This window comes from Mobula birostris, chromosome 11 (genome assembly GCF_030028105.1).
Source record: "Mobula birostris isolate sMobBir1 chromosome 11, sMobBir1.hap1, whole genome shotgun sequence".
Lineage (NCBI taxonomy): Eukaryota > Metazoa > Chordata > Chondrichthyes > Myliobatiformes > Myliobatidae > Mobula > Mobula birostris.
In genome coordinates this window covers 5622628-5638968 of record NC_092380.1, presented here as the reverse complement: position 1 = coordinate 5638968, position 16341 = coordinate 5622628, and the positions used below count along the sequence as shown (strand labels likewise).

Below are 16341 nucleotides of genomic sequence, written 5' to 3'. Positions count from 1 at the left end.
AATTTTTAGGTTTTTTCACACCATTCTAGAGAATCTAAATTCTGCTTTGCATGTAAATCCCAGGAGATCAGCAGTTTCTGAGATACTCAAGTCACCCTGTTTGGCATCAACAATCATTCCACAGTCAAAGTCACTTAGATCAAATGTCTTCCCCATTCTGATGTTTGGTCTGAACAACAACCGAACCCCTTGACCACATCTGTATGTTTTTATGCATTGAGTTGCTGCCGCATGATTGGCTGATAAGATATTTGCATTAATGAGCAGCTGTACAGGTGTACCTAATAAAGTGACCACTGAGTGTAGGACATGGTGACACATATGTATTTTGATAATAAATTTACTTTGACATTGACTTTTGAGTTCTCATAGATCCTGTTAACAGTTTAAGATCTACCACCATTCACAAGGTGTGGGAGGGTTGCGGAGCGTCAGTCTGATCTGCTAGTTTCAAGATTGCTTAGTATTGCCTGCTGCAGGCTGATTTTGCTGATTGCCACATATGTCATCCCAGCACTTTGCGTGTGCCTCTTCCAGCTTGGTGCACGGCATCTGATGCTGATAACGTGTTCTCCGCTACATGCTGGAGACCAAGCCCAGTCCACAAGGAAAACCCTCAGCGTCTAGTGACAAGCCAATTCTATATCGCGTTCCCAATCTGGCCAAGTGTGGCAGATGGGTTCCCACTGGTCGGAACGAACGCGATGGGCTGAATGGCCTGCTTCCATCCTCACGGCAGCCTACCGCTGTCTGTAAGGGTTCTGTGCATTCTCCCCGTGACTGTGCGAGTTTCCTCCCACATTCCAAGAGCGTGCTCTTCTGGTTAGAGAGTTGGCAAGCTATGTTGGCGCCGAGCGCACACTGCCATTCACGGGCTGCCCTCAGCACAATCCTTGCCGATCAGATTTGGCACAAGTGGCGCACTTCACTGTATGTTTCGATGTACATGTGACAAGTAAAGCGAATCTTTAAGACTCAAATGAAAAACGGGATTAATTCAGGATTAGTGTAAAAGGGTGACAATGACGATGGCCGAAGGGCCTGTTCCTATGACCTCCTGTCTAGTATTCTCCTTGTTCAGCTTAGCATATCACAGCCTTCAGCAATTTCAGAGAATCGGCCTCTGCAGTTTCCTATCTCACAGTTCGAGCACTAAATTTATTGTTTCACTCTCTCATCTGGAGATTTCAGATTTCAGACTTCTCCCCCATCTCTGTGGCCTTTCCAAATGTCATCACCAACACCATTTGTTAGAATGTAGAACAAGAACAGGCCCTTCGGCCCATAATGTCTGTCCCGAACACGATGCCAAATTGTAATCTCTTCCGCCTGCTCATGATCCACGTCCATTCCCTGCATATCTGAAATTCTCTTTAAAGCTACTATGCTTCCTTCCACCATTACCCTTGGTAGCCATGTCAATCATGCTAAGTCAAGTTTATTGTCATTTAACTATGTATATGTATACTGCCAAACGAAACAACATTTCCCTGGACCAGGATGTAAAGTACAGTAGTACACATTGTTATTGTTGCTCCTTTCCATGCCTTGTGGCGCATCAGTCAGCAACCTTACTGTTTCCTTAGTGCTTTTTTTGTCCGTTTCTCACAAGACCGAGTTGCTAGCTTGACGCTCAACCCAGCACAGATGGAAAGCGTGCAAGGAGCCGGCCGGATTCGAACCCAGGACCAATCAGCAGTAGTACACATGACACACAATAGTTTAGGAATGTAAGGATTAAATTTGCAAATGAATTATGCAAAGATAAACAAAGTAAAGTGCATAAATTAAATATTGTAGGGTACAGAACAAATTATCTGGTGACACCTTGAATGCAGGGAGTTCAGAAACCTAATGGCCTGAGGGAAGAAGCTGTTTCTCATCCTGACCGTTCTTGTCTTTATGCATCGGAAACTCCTGCCTGATGGTAGAAAGTCAAAGAGGATGCTGGATGGATGGGTGGGATCCTTGATAACACTGAGGACCTTGCGTATGCAGCGCTCCTGATAAATGTCCTTGATAGATGGTAGGGAGACCCTCCATCGGGGACATTTATCAGGAGCACTGTGTACGCAGGACCCTACCATCCACGGGGAGACCTACCATTCAGGCACCTACCTCTCTCTGTGTAAAAAAAAACTTGTCCCATATATCTCATTTAAACTTTTCCCCTCTCACAGTAAATGCATATTCTCATGGCTTTGACATGTCTACCCTGGGGAAAAATTCCACCTAACTTATCTGGGCCTCGGCCTCGCATAATGTTATAAACTTCCATCATGTCGACTCCACAGCCTCTGACACTCCAGAATGAAGAACTCAAGTTGGACCAAACTGCACACCTCTAATTCAGGCCACATCCTGGAGAACCTCTTCTGCACCCCTGCCAAAGTCCCTATGGCATTCCTGTAATAGAGTAACCAGAATTGCACATAACAACTTGTGTTGTTCAATCCCTCCTGATCTCCATCCAATCACAGAACAGTCCCTTCCCTCTACATTTCAAAACCTGTTTTATTTCTAGCCGTTGTTAGATGTGACAATAGCTCATCAGTCCGGAACACCGCAGATGCCTCCTAACATGAGGAATTTTAGCACCTTCCCCTAGTTGGGTGGCGTCACAGCAACAACCTTGCACTCCGCGTCAGCAAGACCAAAGAGCTGATTGTGGACTTCAGAAAGGGTAAGACGAGGGAACGCAAACCAGTCCTCACAGAGGGATTGGAAGTGGAGAGAGTGAGCAATTTCAAGTTCGTGGATGTCAGTATCTCTGAGGACCTAACCCGGATGCAACATATAGATGCAGCTATAAAGAAGGCAAGACAGTGGCTACATTTCATCAGGAGTTTGAGGAAAATTGGTTTGTCACCTAACTCACCCGAAAATTTCCACCGATGTACTGTGAAGAGCATTCTGACTGGCTGTATCACCGTTTAGTATGGGGTCGGGGGGGGGGGGCTACTGTACAAGATCGAAGGAAGTTGCAGAAAGTTGTAAAATTAGTCAGCTCCATCACGGGAATGAGCCTCCATAGTATCAAAGACATCTTCCAAGTTGCGGTGCCTCAGGAAGGCGGCGTCGATCATTAAGGACCCATCACCCCGGATGTGGCCTCTTCCCATTGTTACCATCAGGAAGGAGGTACAGGAGCCTGAAGGCATGCACTCAGTGATTCAGGAACAGCTTCTTCCCCTCTGCCATCTGATTTCTGAATGGACATTGAATCCATGAACTACTACTACTATGTCGACTCAGGCCTAGGGGGCCGGCGTTGGGCACGATGATGGACTCTCCACTTCTCCCTCTCCCTCATCAGTGTGTTCAGTTCATCTACATTAGCCGCGCCGCTGTCTTCTAGGAGCGTGTTGATCATAGTCTTGGGAGGGAGCCCAGGGTTCATCCTCCCGTGCTTGGGCTCCCATATGATGACCAGGCTGGCAGGTAGCTCGGGGTGGCGTAGACAGTGCCCCGCTAGTTGCAGTCTTCTCCCCTCGATTTTAGTGGAGAGCATCGGTAGGTTGTTATAGAGCTCAACGTTCGTCATGTGCTGTTGCCAACTCACGTCAAGAGCCATCCGGAGCATTCGTGTATAGCAACCATCTACAGACTTTCACATCGATGACAGACAACCCATGAACACTACCTCAATATTTTGTTTGTTTCCGTTTTTGCATTACTTACTTTAACTTAGCTATATATATACTTACAGTAATTCAGTTTTTTCTATATTTACCATGTATTGCATTGTACTGCTGCCACAATGTTAACAAATTTCATGACGTATGCTGATGATTCTGATTGTGATTTTTCACACTGTATTTCTGACTTTGCTGCATAGACATGCCTGTCCTAGGAGGCAAAGCCATCTCCAGCGGACTGGGCAGATGAGATCCAACGACCATGAAGGAAGTTCTGCAACGCTCCGTGGAGACTGGAGGATGTGACAAGGCACAGGAGACGCCATGGTCATCCACTGCAACCGAGAAAGAACCATGATGTGACCACCACTTGTACCACTGGACCCGGACTTCCAAGTTCGAGTGAGTGGAACTGCCCCAGTGTCCACTTTAAAAGCATTCCTACATAGGTTTCAAAATACCGCCACCATCGGATTCGAGAGACAACCAATCCATCGATCACCATAGATATGGTGAAGGTGTAGCAGAGGGCAAACTGACTGCTAAACAGCAAGATCTAACTGGAAATAAACAGAACTAACTTATTTCACAGTCAATGGTGAGATTAAATCTCTGCGATTCAGTTGTGAATTGTGGAGGAGGTGCAACATCACACCACGCTCAACAAAAGTGACCCCAGCTTGTGAGTACAGCAGGCGGAGAAAAAGGCGAATGGTATGCTGGCATTTATAGCGAGAGGATTCGAGTACAGGAGCAGGGAGGTACTACTGCAGTTGTACAAGGCCTTGGTGAGACCACACCTGGAGTATTGTGTGCAGTTTTGGTCCCCTAATCTGACGAAAGACATTCGTGCCATAGAGGGAGTACAAAGAAGGTTCACCAGATTGATTCCTGGGATGGGCAGGACTTTCATATGATGAAAGACTGGATCAACTAGGCTTATACTCACCGGAATTTAGAAGATCGAGGGGGGATCTTATTGAAACATATAAAATTCTAAAGGGATTGGACAGGCTAGATGCAGGAAGATTGTTCCTGATGTTGGGGAAGTCCAGAACGAGGGGTCACAGTTTGAGGATAAAGGGGAAGCCTTTTAGGACCGAGATTAGGAAAAACTTCTTCACACAGAGAGTGGTGAATCTGTGGAATTCTCTGCCACAGGAAACAGCTGAAGCCAGTTCAGTGGCTATATTTAAGAGGGAGTTAGATATGGCCCTTGTGGCTAAAGGGATCAGGGGGTATGGAGAGGAGGCAGGTACAGGGTTCTGAGTTGGATGATCAGCCATGATCATACTGAATGGCAGTGCAGGCTCGAAGGGCTGAATGGCCTACTCCTGCACCTATTTTCTATGTTTCTACTGAGGACGTGGCTGAAGTCTTGTTCAAGCAAGTGCTCAGTAAATGATGCCAAGCAACAAACACAAAACTGAAGGAACTCAGCCAGTCGGGCAGCATCTATGGAGAGGAATAAACTGTGGATGGTTCAGGCTGAGACATTTCATCGGGACTGGAAAAGAATGGGGAGGAAGCCAGAAGAGGAAGGTCCTCATGCACGTGGCCAGGTGGCTAAGGCGTTCGTCTAGTGATCTCAAGGTCGCTGGTTCGAGCCTCAGCTGAGGTAGCGTGTTTGTACCCTTGAGCAAGGCACTTAACCACACATTGCCCTAGTCTGTGTGAGGAGTGGTGCCCCACACAGACTTCCAATCTGCACCTTGTAAGGCATGAAAATGCCCGACGCAGGCCTCTCACGGTCTGAGTCGACATTCTCTCCCCTCCCCTCCCCCTCCACATGCAGGATTCCCTAAAGGTTAACTTGCAGGTTGAGTCAGTGGTGAAGAAGGCATATACAATGTTAGCATTCATTGGACTAGAATATTAAAGCAAGGGCGTAATGTTGAGGCTTTATAAATCACTGATAAGGCCTGACTTGGACTGTTATGAGCGGTTTTGGGCCCACTGTCTCAGAAAAGATGGAGAGGATTCAGAGAAGGTTTATAAAAATGATTCTGAGAATGAAAAGGTTACTATATGAGGATCGGTTGGTGGCTCTGGGCCTATACTCACTAGAATTCAGAAGATAGATAGATAGATCCTTTATTGATCCCAATGGAAATTACAATGTCTCAAAATAGGCATCCATTAGTCTCATGACACCATGGATATGCACCTTGGAAGGTCTCCAGGGCGCAGGCCTGGGCAAGATTGTATGGAAGACTGGCAGTTGCTCATGCTGCAAGTCTCCCCTCTCCACGACACCGATGTTGTCCAAGGGAAGGGGCACTAGGGCTGATACAGCTTGGCACCGGTGTCGTCACAGAGCAATGTGTGGCTGAGTCACATTGTCACAGTAGCATTACAAATGCACAGATATTCAAATATTAGAAGGGAAGTAAGAAAGAATAAAAAAAAATAAGTTACCTCAAACAGTCTAACGGGAGGGGGTCATCACTTCCCCAGCTACAGGTTGACTCATTATAGAGCCTAATGCCAAGGGTAAGAATAACCCCATATAGCGCTCTTTGGAACAGCACAGTTGTCTTAGTCTATTACTAAAAGTGCTCCTCTGTTTAACCAAGGTGGCATGCAGAGGGTGAGGAACGTTGTCCAGAATTGCCAAGAATTTCTGTAGGGTCCTTTGTTTTACCACAGCCAGTGTGAGCCACAGTGTGACTCCTACAACAGAGCCAGACTTTCTATCAGTTTACTGAGCCTGTTGGCATTGCCCGTGTCGATGCCATTGCCCCAGCACACCACCGCATAGAAGAATGAGGAGAGGGAGTCTCATTGAAGCCTATCAAATGTTGAAAGATCTTGATAGAGAAGATGTGGAGGGGATGTTTCCTATGGTGGGGTAGTCTAGTACCAGAGACCTGAGTTCTGCTGAAGGGTCTCAGCCCGAAACGTCCACTGTTTACTCTGTTCCAGAGATGCTGCCTGGCCTGCTGAGTTCCTCCAGCATTTTGTATGTGCTGCTTGGATATCCAGCATCTGCAGATTTTCTCTTGTTTGTGATTGCACCACATCTTGGTATTGGTATTGGTTTTATTATTGTCACACGTACCAAGTTACAGTGAAAAGATTGTCTTGCATACGCACTCAGCTGGTGCAGTAACCTTTTGTAATGCATCAAAAGCCATCTGCTGGTCCAGATACTATTACAACTGCTGGTTCCTCTTTCTCAAGTCTTGTTACAGCCTCAAAGAGCTCTAGCAAATTTGGCAATAACTATTTCCCCTTATCACAATGATATAATTTTCTGAATGGTCTGTGACACCTCATTGATAATGGATTCCAACATTTTCCCAATGTGAGATGCTAGGCTAACTGCGGCTTACGTTCCACATTTCTGCTTCTCTCTCCTTTCTTAAGATTAAGATTGTTTCATGTTATTTCCGGTACACAAGTGTAAAGGAGAATGAAATAATTGTTGCCCCAGATCTGATGCAGCACCAAAAAAGAACACAATAAGCTAAAGAACACAATAATAATAAAAAGACAGACAATAAAAAAGTAAAATAAATAAATATAAATACATAAAATAGCTTATATACATGGATTGATCGTATGTCCCTAAAGTGACTCTAGGCATTGGAGTGTATGTATATAAAGTGACTCTGACAGGGAATGATAAAGTAGTGGTGGTTGGGGGTGTAGAGGGGTGGGTTAGTGGGTGGAGGGGTTGATCAGCCTTACTGCTTGGGGAAAGGAACAGTGTTTGAGTCTGGTGGTCCTGGCATGGATGACAGCCTCCTCCATGATGTTGCTTTTGCCATTTTCCAAGTCCATGGGATCTCTACTGAATATTGGCAGATTGCCCTCAGGGCATCTGCACCCTGAACGCAGGAAACGGCTGGAAGATTGCCCTCAAGGCATCTGCGCTCTATGTAGCTACTTCCTTTTAGGATCTAGGATTTAGACTGTTATGTCAAGAATCATTAATCTTTATCCCCATTAGTTTACTGAGTACACCTTCTCTAGTAATAAAGATTCTTTTAGTTCCTCACTCTCCTTACGCCCTTAAATTATCTCTTAAGATTGGACTGTTTTAACATCTATTGCTGAGAAAGACTGATCCAAAATAATCATTAGGAATTGCCACCATTCTCTGTTTCTCATTATTGATTCCCCATTTTCATTCTTTAAGGCACCAATGTCTACTTCCTTCTTCTCCATCTCTTTTCCTCTTCCACCGATCACCTCCCAGCGTCTCACTTCATCACACCCCTCTCCCAATCCACCCACTTTCCCCCTCACCTATCACCTGCCAGCGTGTACTCCTTCCCCTCCCCCCACCTCCTTATTCTGGCTTCTCTCCCCCTCCCCACCACCTTCCTTTTCAATCCTGATGAAGGGTCTCGGCCCGAAACGTCGACTGTTTATCCCCCTGCATTGATGCTGCCTGACCTGCTGAGTTCCTCCAGCACCTTGTGTGTGTTGCTCTGGATTTTCTGCATGTGCAGATTCCCTTTTGTTAGCGCCCTCTTTATTTTCTCATCTAAGTGCCTGTAGGAATTCTGTGACTCAGTCTTCATATAACTCGCCAGTTTACCGTCACCGTTTAATCTCCTGCCTGAGTCCTGATGGAGGATTTCAGCTTAGACTGTTGACGTTCCTTTCCAGAGTGCTGCCTGATCTGCTGAGCTCATTTTTAATTTTTTGTTTTTGAGATACAGGACGGTAACAGGCCCTTCTGGCCCAACGAGCCCGCCCGTGGGACCAATTAACCTACTAACCTTCGGAATACGGGAGGAACCTGGAGGACACCCATGTAGTGATGGGGACAACGTAGATACTCCCTACAAATTGTCGGGGGGGGGGGTGAACTCAGTTCGCTGGCACTGTGGTAGTGTTACGCTAGAACATATAGAATAATACAGCACATTACTGGCCCTTTGGCCCACAATGTTGTGCCGACCCTGTACTGACGCTACTGTACTGCCTCCACAAAATTCCTCCTTTATTCGATGTGTGTCTTCCATATTCCAACACTGGCAGAATCTCTTGTCTTTATTATCTCCTCCCTCCTTTCAGTTATTCTAAACTTAATGGTCGCTTTTTACTGCAACAGTAAAGTTTGCCGGTGCTCTGGTTTATAATTTTGTACCTGGATGTAGAGACCAGTACAAATACTAACTCCAAGGTTGAAGGCGTCATAATAAGGCAACTGGAATCTTGGTTTCCTCTCTCGGGTGTTACCGCAGCGTAGTGGTCAGCACTACGCTTTATGGTACAGGCGACCCCGCTTCCCTTCCTGCTGCTGCCTTTAAGGAATTTGTACGCTCTCCCCATGACCATGTGGGTTTCCTCTGGTGCTCTGGCTTCCCACCACGGTTCAAAGACATACCGGTTAGTAGGATAATTGGTCATTGTAAATTGTCCCTTGGTTAGGCTGGGATTAAAGCTGGTTACTGGGTGGTGTGGCTTGACGGACCGAAACGGCCTATTCTGCGCGGTATCTCAATAGCTAAATAAATAAAGTAGGGCAGGGTAAAGGGTGAAGTGGTGATCTTAATCAAAGACGTGAAGTAGTCTGGAGTTTGTCTGCGAAACACAGGTTTCTGGTGCAATTCTCCACTGATGTCATAGTGAGCATCCTCACATCAGCCGTCACCATCTGGTTCGGTGCACAACCTCTCACCGTACACAAAACTTACAGTGAACTGTCAGGTCTGCAGGAAAGCTCATTGGCTGCAGTCTACCATCACTGCAGGACTCCTGTGTGTCTAGGACACAGAAGCAGGCAGGAGAAATCATTGCGGACCCTACTCACCCAGCCAACTGCCTTTTCCAAAGGCTTCCCCCTTTCTGGAAAGTGCTCAGGCACAATCAAAACAAAAACTTCACACCACCTTAGAAGTTTCTCCCCCCCCCCCCCCCGCCCACAGGCAGTTAATCTGATCAACCATTCTAGTTAGCCCTCCACGCCCTCCTCTATTACCCCATCGCTGCACTGCTCTGTGAACACTTTAAAGCACCTTTCACAAAGCTGTTTATACTTCAAATACAAGCTGGTATTTATGTATTCATGCATGCTTTATTCCATATCCACAATTTAACCTCTAATTTTATTTTGTATATAATTCTTTATAATTGTCTAAAGTGGTTTTTGTTGCATGTCGCACCCTGACCAGCTCACCACAGCAAATTTCTAATACATGTAAACACATACGGCGAATAAAGTTGATCTTTAATTTGCATATTCATTTAGCCAAATGATATACAGTACAGTCAGTAGCCACTTTATTAGTTACTGCCTGTGTCTAATAGAGTAATCAGTGAGCATATGTTTGTGGTCTTCTGCTGCTATAGCCTATCCACTTCAAGATTCAGCGTGATGTGCATTCAGAGACGCTCTTCTGCACACCACTGTTGTGACACGTGGTTATTTGAGTTACTGTAGCCTTCCTGTCAGCTTGAACCAGTCTGACCAATTTCCTCTGACTTCTCTCATTGACAAACTTTTTCCGCCCACAAAGCTGTTGCTCAGTGGACTTTTTGTTTTTCGCACTATTCTCTGCAAACTCTAGAAAATTGTGCATTCCAGGAGATCAGCAGCTTCTGAGATACTCAAACCACCCCACTGGTCAGCAATAATTATTCCACAGTCGAAGTCACTTAGGTCACATTTCTTCCCCATTCTGATGTTTGGTCTGAATAACAACTGAACCTCTTGACCATGTTGGCATGCTTTCATGCATTGAGTTGCTGCCACGTGATTGGCAGATTAGATATTTACATTAGCGAGCAAATAAAGAGGCCACTGAGTGCATGTGAAGGATGAGATTTGCAATGATTTGGGTTCTTTCAGAAGAAACACTTCACAGGTTGACAAATCAGAAGTCAGCTGTGCTTACGAATGTATCTCAGTTACCAAAAATTCTAACAGCTCTTGTCAGATCTATTTCTGCTTTCATTCAATAATTCTTTCCTAACTAAAGTACAACACTGAGTCAAAGATGCAAGCGCCAAGCTGCAAAGATTTGCAGAGGATGACGAGGTCTGAGTCATTCCACAGATATGTAACATTAAAGGACATCAATGGATTTTTTTTTTTCGTTTTGCTTCCAGATAGGTTAAACATTGCAGGAGGTAAGTGAACTTCCTGATGTTCTTCTGTGGCAGTGACCTTGAACCAACAAGGGACAAACCCTGTCAGAAAGAGCAACAAGTAATGCACCAGGTTTGGTTAAATTCTCCTGACGCATGATTACTTAGAGTTGTGGAGAACTGAAAACACAGAAACAGGCCCTTCAGTCCATCTAGTGCCAAACTCTTATTCTGCCTAGTCCCATCGACCTGCACTTGGACCATAGCTCTCCATACCCCTCCCATCCATATACCTACCCAAATTACTCTTAAATATTGAAATCAAAACTCTCAGCCACTACCTCTGCTGTCGGCTTATTCCACACTCTCACCACGCCTCTGAGTGAAGAAATTCCCCCTCAAGTTCTCCTGAAATATTTCACCTTTCATCCTTAACCACTAGTTCTAGTCGCATCCAACCTAAATGGACAAAGTTTTCTTGTGCTTACCCCACCTGTAATTTTATATACCTTTTTCAAATCTTCCCTCAATCTCCTACAATCCGGGGAAATACAGTCCTACTCCATTGAAACCATAGAAACTACAGCACAGAAACAGGCCTTTTGGCCCTTCTTGGCTGTGCCGAACCATTTTCTGCCTAGTCCCACTAACCTGCACACAGACCATATCCCTCCATACACCTCCCATCCATGTATCTGCCCAACTTATTCTTAAATGTTAAAAAAGAACCCGCATTTACCACCTCGTCTGGCAGCTCATTCCATACTCCCACCACTCTCTGTGTGAAGAAGCCCCCCCCTAATGTTCCCTTTAAACTTTTCCCCCCTCACCCTTGTCCTCTGGTTTTTTTCTCCCATTGCCTCAATGGAAAAAGCCTGCTTGCATTCACTCTATCTATACCCATCATAATTTTATATACCTCTATCAAATCTCCCCTCATTCTTCTACGCTCCAGGGAATAAAGTCCTAACCTATTCAACCTTTCTCTGTAACTGAGTTTCTCAAGTCCCGGCAACATCCTTGTAAACCTTCTCTGCACTCTTTCAACCTTATTTATATCCTTCCTGTAATTTGGTGACCAAAACTGAACACAGTACTCCAGATTCGGCCTCACCAATGCCTTATATAACCTCATCATAACATTCCAGCTCTTATACTCAATACTTTGATTAATAAACTCCTTTAACTCAGATACTCAAATCCCAGCAACATTGATTTAAAATCATTTACTTAAGAGCGATCATAACAGGCCCACAGTTCTGTGGAAGTCCTGGGTACCAGGGATCCTGCACCGCTAACTACTCTTGTAGCCTTCCACTGGAGACAAACACAGACTTTCCCTTCCTCAGCATGGAAATCTGCCCCTAATGCTGGGGGGATTGAGGGTGTTAAGACCACAAGACATAGGAGCAGAATTAGGTCATTTGGCCCATTGAGTCTGCTCCACCAATCCATCATGACTGATTTATTATCTCTCTCAACCCCATTCTCCTGCCTTCTACCCATAACCCTTGACACCCTGACTAAACAAGAACCTATCAACCTCTGCTTTAAATATACCCAATGACTTGGCCTCTATGGCTGTCTGTGGCAATGAGTTTCACACTTTCACCACTCTCTGGCTAAAGAAATTCCTCTTCACCTCCACTCTAAAGGAATGCCTTTGTATTCTGAGCCTGTACCCTTCGGTCCTAGAATCCCACACTATCGTAAACATCCTCTCCACGTCCACTCTGTCTAGACCTTGTCCTTAGTACAGTAGAGTAGAGCAACTTGAGGTACCTCGCCCAAGCGCAGATATCCCACCCTGCAAAAACTCATTTCAGGGAGGTAGCACCATCAATTTGCAGGAGACTCCTGGAACTTCCGGGAGAGGTGGGATGTCTGCAATAGAGTAGCTCCTTAGCAGCTAGCCAGCTAGTTTAAATAACGTTAGCTATGCTAATGAACGAATGACACCTGTTAAACTCACCTCAACATGTCTTTTACAGTCTTAACCCACCATGGGCAATAGAAAAGTCACTGTTGCAAACAGTGCAGTGAGCAACACTGTCATTATTTCGACCCCTATTAGGCAGGGGTACACTTTAACGTAGTCTGGGGTGACGTACGTTTTATATTTTCTTATTTTAGAACACTCTGCCATGGCGCGCGCTCTCTCTCTCTCTCTCGCGTGCGATCTTGCTTGCTTGCTCTCGCTCTCTCTCGTGGTCGCTCTCAAGCTCTCTTGCTCACTTGCTCTCTCGCCCGTTCACTCTCAAAAAAATTGATTTCTGTGATATTGTATATAATTTGCAGGCATCAGGGAGCCACTATCAATATGCGGGAGACTCCCGGAACTTCCGGGAGAGGTGGGACGTCTGCAAGCATGACTTGCAGGCTAGCAGAGGGAAGGAGTGCATTACACCCCCTTTGACAGAATCGGGTCTCTGCACTGTAACCTGGTTCCAAATGATGGGGGGACTTGTTATTTAACCAAATCAGTTTCAAAGATTACACATTTTTATTGCTGAAATATAGAAAAGAACGTCGTAATTTTGAGCAAGTGTTGGAGGAACTCAGCAAGTCAGGCAGCATCTATGGAGGGGAATACATGGTCGAAGCTTCGGCCCGAGATCCTTCATCAGGACTGGAAAGGAAGGGGGAAGAAGCCAGGATAAGGAGGTGGGGAGCAAGGGAAGGAGTACAAACTGGCAGGTGATACCAGCTGAGGGGGGAGAGGTAGTTGGGTAGGGGATGAGGTAAGAATTTGGGAACTGATAGGAGGAAGGGCTGAAAAGGAAGGAATCTAACAGGAGTGGACAGTGGAACGTGGGAGAAAGGGAAGGAGGAGGGAAACCAGAGGGCGGTGATGGGACGGTGAGGAGAAACAACAGCTTGAGAACACTACCTCACTGACTGTCAGATCTGTTCTGAGGCTGCATGAGTGCCTGCACCAAAGCAGCCTCTGCGGGACGATGGGCTGCACTGGGGGCCCCCAGAGGAAGAAACTGGCTGCTCAGGGCAGGCAACCTGCAAGTTCAGGACAACAGGAGGTCAGTCACAAGGACATGTTTGAAAGGGAAATAAGTGAAACGGTTCTAAGTTTTAGATTCAGATATGGCTGGGCAACAGCTAAACACTGAAGCCGCTGGGCCTCTGAGATAGAACAGAAGATGGGGCAATTACTCGGCAGGACTGTTAGCATTCGTAGAATTTAAAACAGAGCTCATGCTTCAGGACAGTAGCTGCAGTGGAGTTGGAGAATGATCACTTTTCCAAGGTCATTAATACTGATTAAGAGGAATACATTTAAAACCAGTGACCCAGGTTCAATTCCCCCCGCTGCTTGTAAGGAGTCTGTATGTTCACCCTGTGACCGTGGGGGTTTCCTCCAGGTGCTCTGGTTTCCTCCCACAGTCCAAAGACATACCGGTTCATAGGTTAATTGGTCATGGTAAACTGTCCCGTGATTAGGCTAGGGATAAATCAGGGTTGGGGGATGACGAGGCTCGTAGGGCTGGAATAGCCTATTCCACGCTATATCTCATTAAATAAGAAAAGCAAAATTACAGTCATTAAGAGATGCCAAATGGCTTGGACCAGATACTCAGATTTCAAAAGTAAGGTAAAACACTGTAGATACTCCATGTACAGTACTGCGTGAAAGCCTTAGGCAAATATATGATCTGAGTGGGACTTTTCTCACCCAGGGAATGGCGAGTACCGCCTGGAAAATGCTGGAGAGATGCTTACTGGTTTTTCACCTGGAACCTACCAGCCTTCTCCTTCCCACCCTCCCCCCGCTTTCTTTATAGGGCCTCTGCCCCTTCCCTCTACAGTCCTGACGAAGGGTTCCGGCCCGAAACATTGACTGATCGTTTCCACGGATGCTGCCCGACCTGCTGAGTTCCTCCAGCATGTTGTGAGTGTTGCTTTGACCCTAGCATCTGAAGAGTATTTTGTGTCTAGATGATCACTTGAATGGATATATGGCCAAGGACCAAGTGCAGGAAGGTGGGGTTAATATCGATGGGCCAAATGGCCTATTTCCCAATTATTCTATGACCAAATTATACAAAGAAGCAGGATTAGGAGGAGTAGATGATCTAACCCATTGTCTATTCTGCCATTCAATGGGATTATGGCTATACGCCATTCCACAAGTCCATTTTCCTGTCCTCTTCCCCATTACTCCTGATTCCCTTACTGATTGGGAATCAAACATATTTCATCCTAAAATGTACCCAAGGATCGTCCCTACAGCTGTGCGTGACAAGGTGCTCTTCAAACTCACAAATCTCTTTAGTTATTCCTTAGGAAGAGGTGCAGTCAACGTTTCAGGCCGAGACCCTTCGTCAGGACTAACTGAAGGAAGAGTGAGTAAGGGATTTGAAAGTTGGAAGGGGAGGGGGAGATCCAAAATGATAGGAGAAGACAGGAGGGGGAGGGATAGAGCCAAGAGCTGGACAGGTGATTGGCAAAAGGGGATACGAGAGGATCATGGGACAGGAGGTCCGGGAAGAAAGAGAAGGGGGGGGGGACCCAGAGGATGGGCAAGAGGTATATTCAGAGGGACAGAGGGAGAAAAAGGAGAGTGAGAGAAAGAATGTGTGCAGAAATCACCTGTCCAGCTCTTGGCTCCATCCCTCCCCCTCCTGTCTTCTCCTATCATTTTGGATCTCCCCCTCCCCCTCCAACTTTCAAATCCCTGACTCACTCTTCCTTCAGTTAGTCCTGACGAAGGGTCTCGGCCTGAAACGTTGACTGCACCTCTTCCTACTGCCTGGCCTGCTGCATTCACCAGCAACTTTGATGTGTGTTGCTTGAATTTCCAGCATCTGCAGAATTCCTGTTGTTTAGTTATTCCTTACTTCAGTTTTAAATGGGTACCCCCTAAATTCTGAGACCATGCCCTCTGCTCCTACTGTAAATTGCCCCCAGGAGGAGTAGATGATCTAACCCATTGTTGGTGAGAGGTAGAATGGAAGAAAATAAGATTAATGTAAAATGGGTGGTTGATGGGCAGTATGTTAATGGGCTGAAAGGTCTGTTTCCATGGTATCTCTCTCTCTCTGTCATATATAGAACTAGGATGCCTAAGACTTTTGCATAGTACTGTATTTGTCAATGTGGAGCAAAGAGCGAGTTTGTAATTCTGACGGGAGCAACGGATGTTGAGAGTGGCGAGGCTGGAGTGCCATGGGAGGGGTGTGGGACAGGTGGCAGAGAAGAAGTGCCAGAGGTGTGAGGTGGCACAGGTGCAGACACACCCAGCTCTGAGACTCCACGCAAGGTCACGTGATTCCAAACAATTGGTTTATTGATCATTACAGAATGTCCCCCTGGTGCTTTCTGCTCCTTTCCCTTTAAAGTGGGTCCACTCCAGCTAGGGTTAGTGATACTGGGGCAAAAATTGCCTCCACACTGGCCATGATGGGCGACCTTGAGCTTTGACCTTGCAGACGGGGAAAAAGGCAAATGGTATGCTGGCATTCATAGCAAGAGGATTCGAGTACAGGAGCACGGAGGTACTACTGCAGTTGTACAAGGCCTTGGTGAGACCACACCTGGAGTATTGTGTGCAGTTTTGGTCCCCTAATCTGAGGAAAGACATTCGTGCCATAGAGGGAGTACAAAGAAAGTTCACCAGATTGATTCCTGGGATGGGCAGGAC

General features: G+C 46.0%; 1 protein-coding gene across 5 annotated transcripts in view; it reads right to left on the bottom strand.

Annotated features, from left to right (window-relative positions):
- Positions 1–16341, bottom strand: part of LOC140204767 (suppressor of cytokine signaling 1-like) — an 82818-nt gene that overhangs the window by 29529 nt on the left and 36948 nt on the right. Inside the window, exon 1 of one of the 5 annotated variants that reach the window (XM_072271536.1) lies at positions 3734–3973. The exons of the other annotated variants lie outside the window; for them this stretch is intronic. The gene's annotated coding sequence lies outside the window, so the exon portion shown is untranslated. Of the gene's footprint in view, positions 1–3733; positions 3974–16341 lie in introns of those variants that run through there. 5 annotated transcript variants of the gene reach the window in all.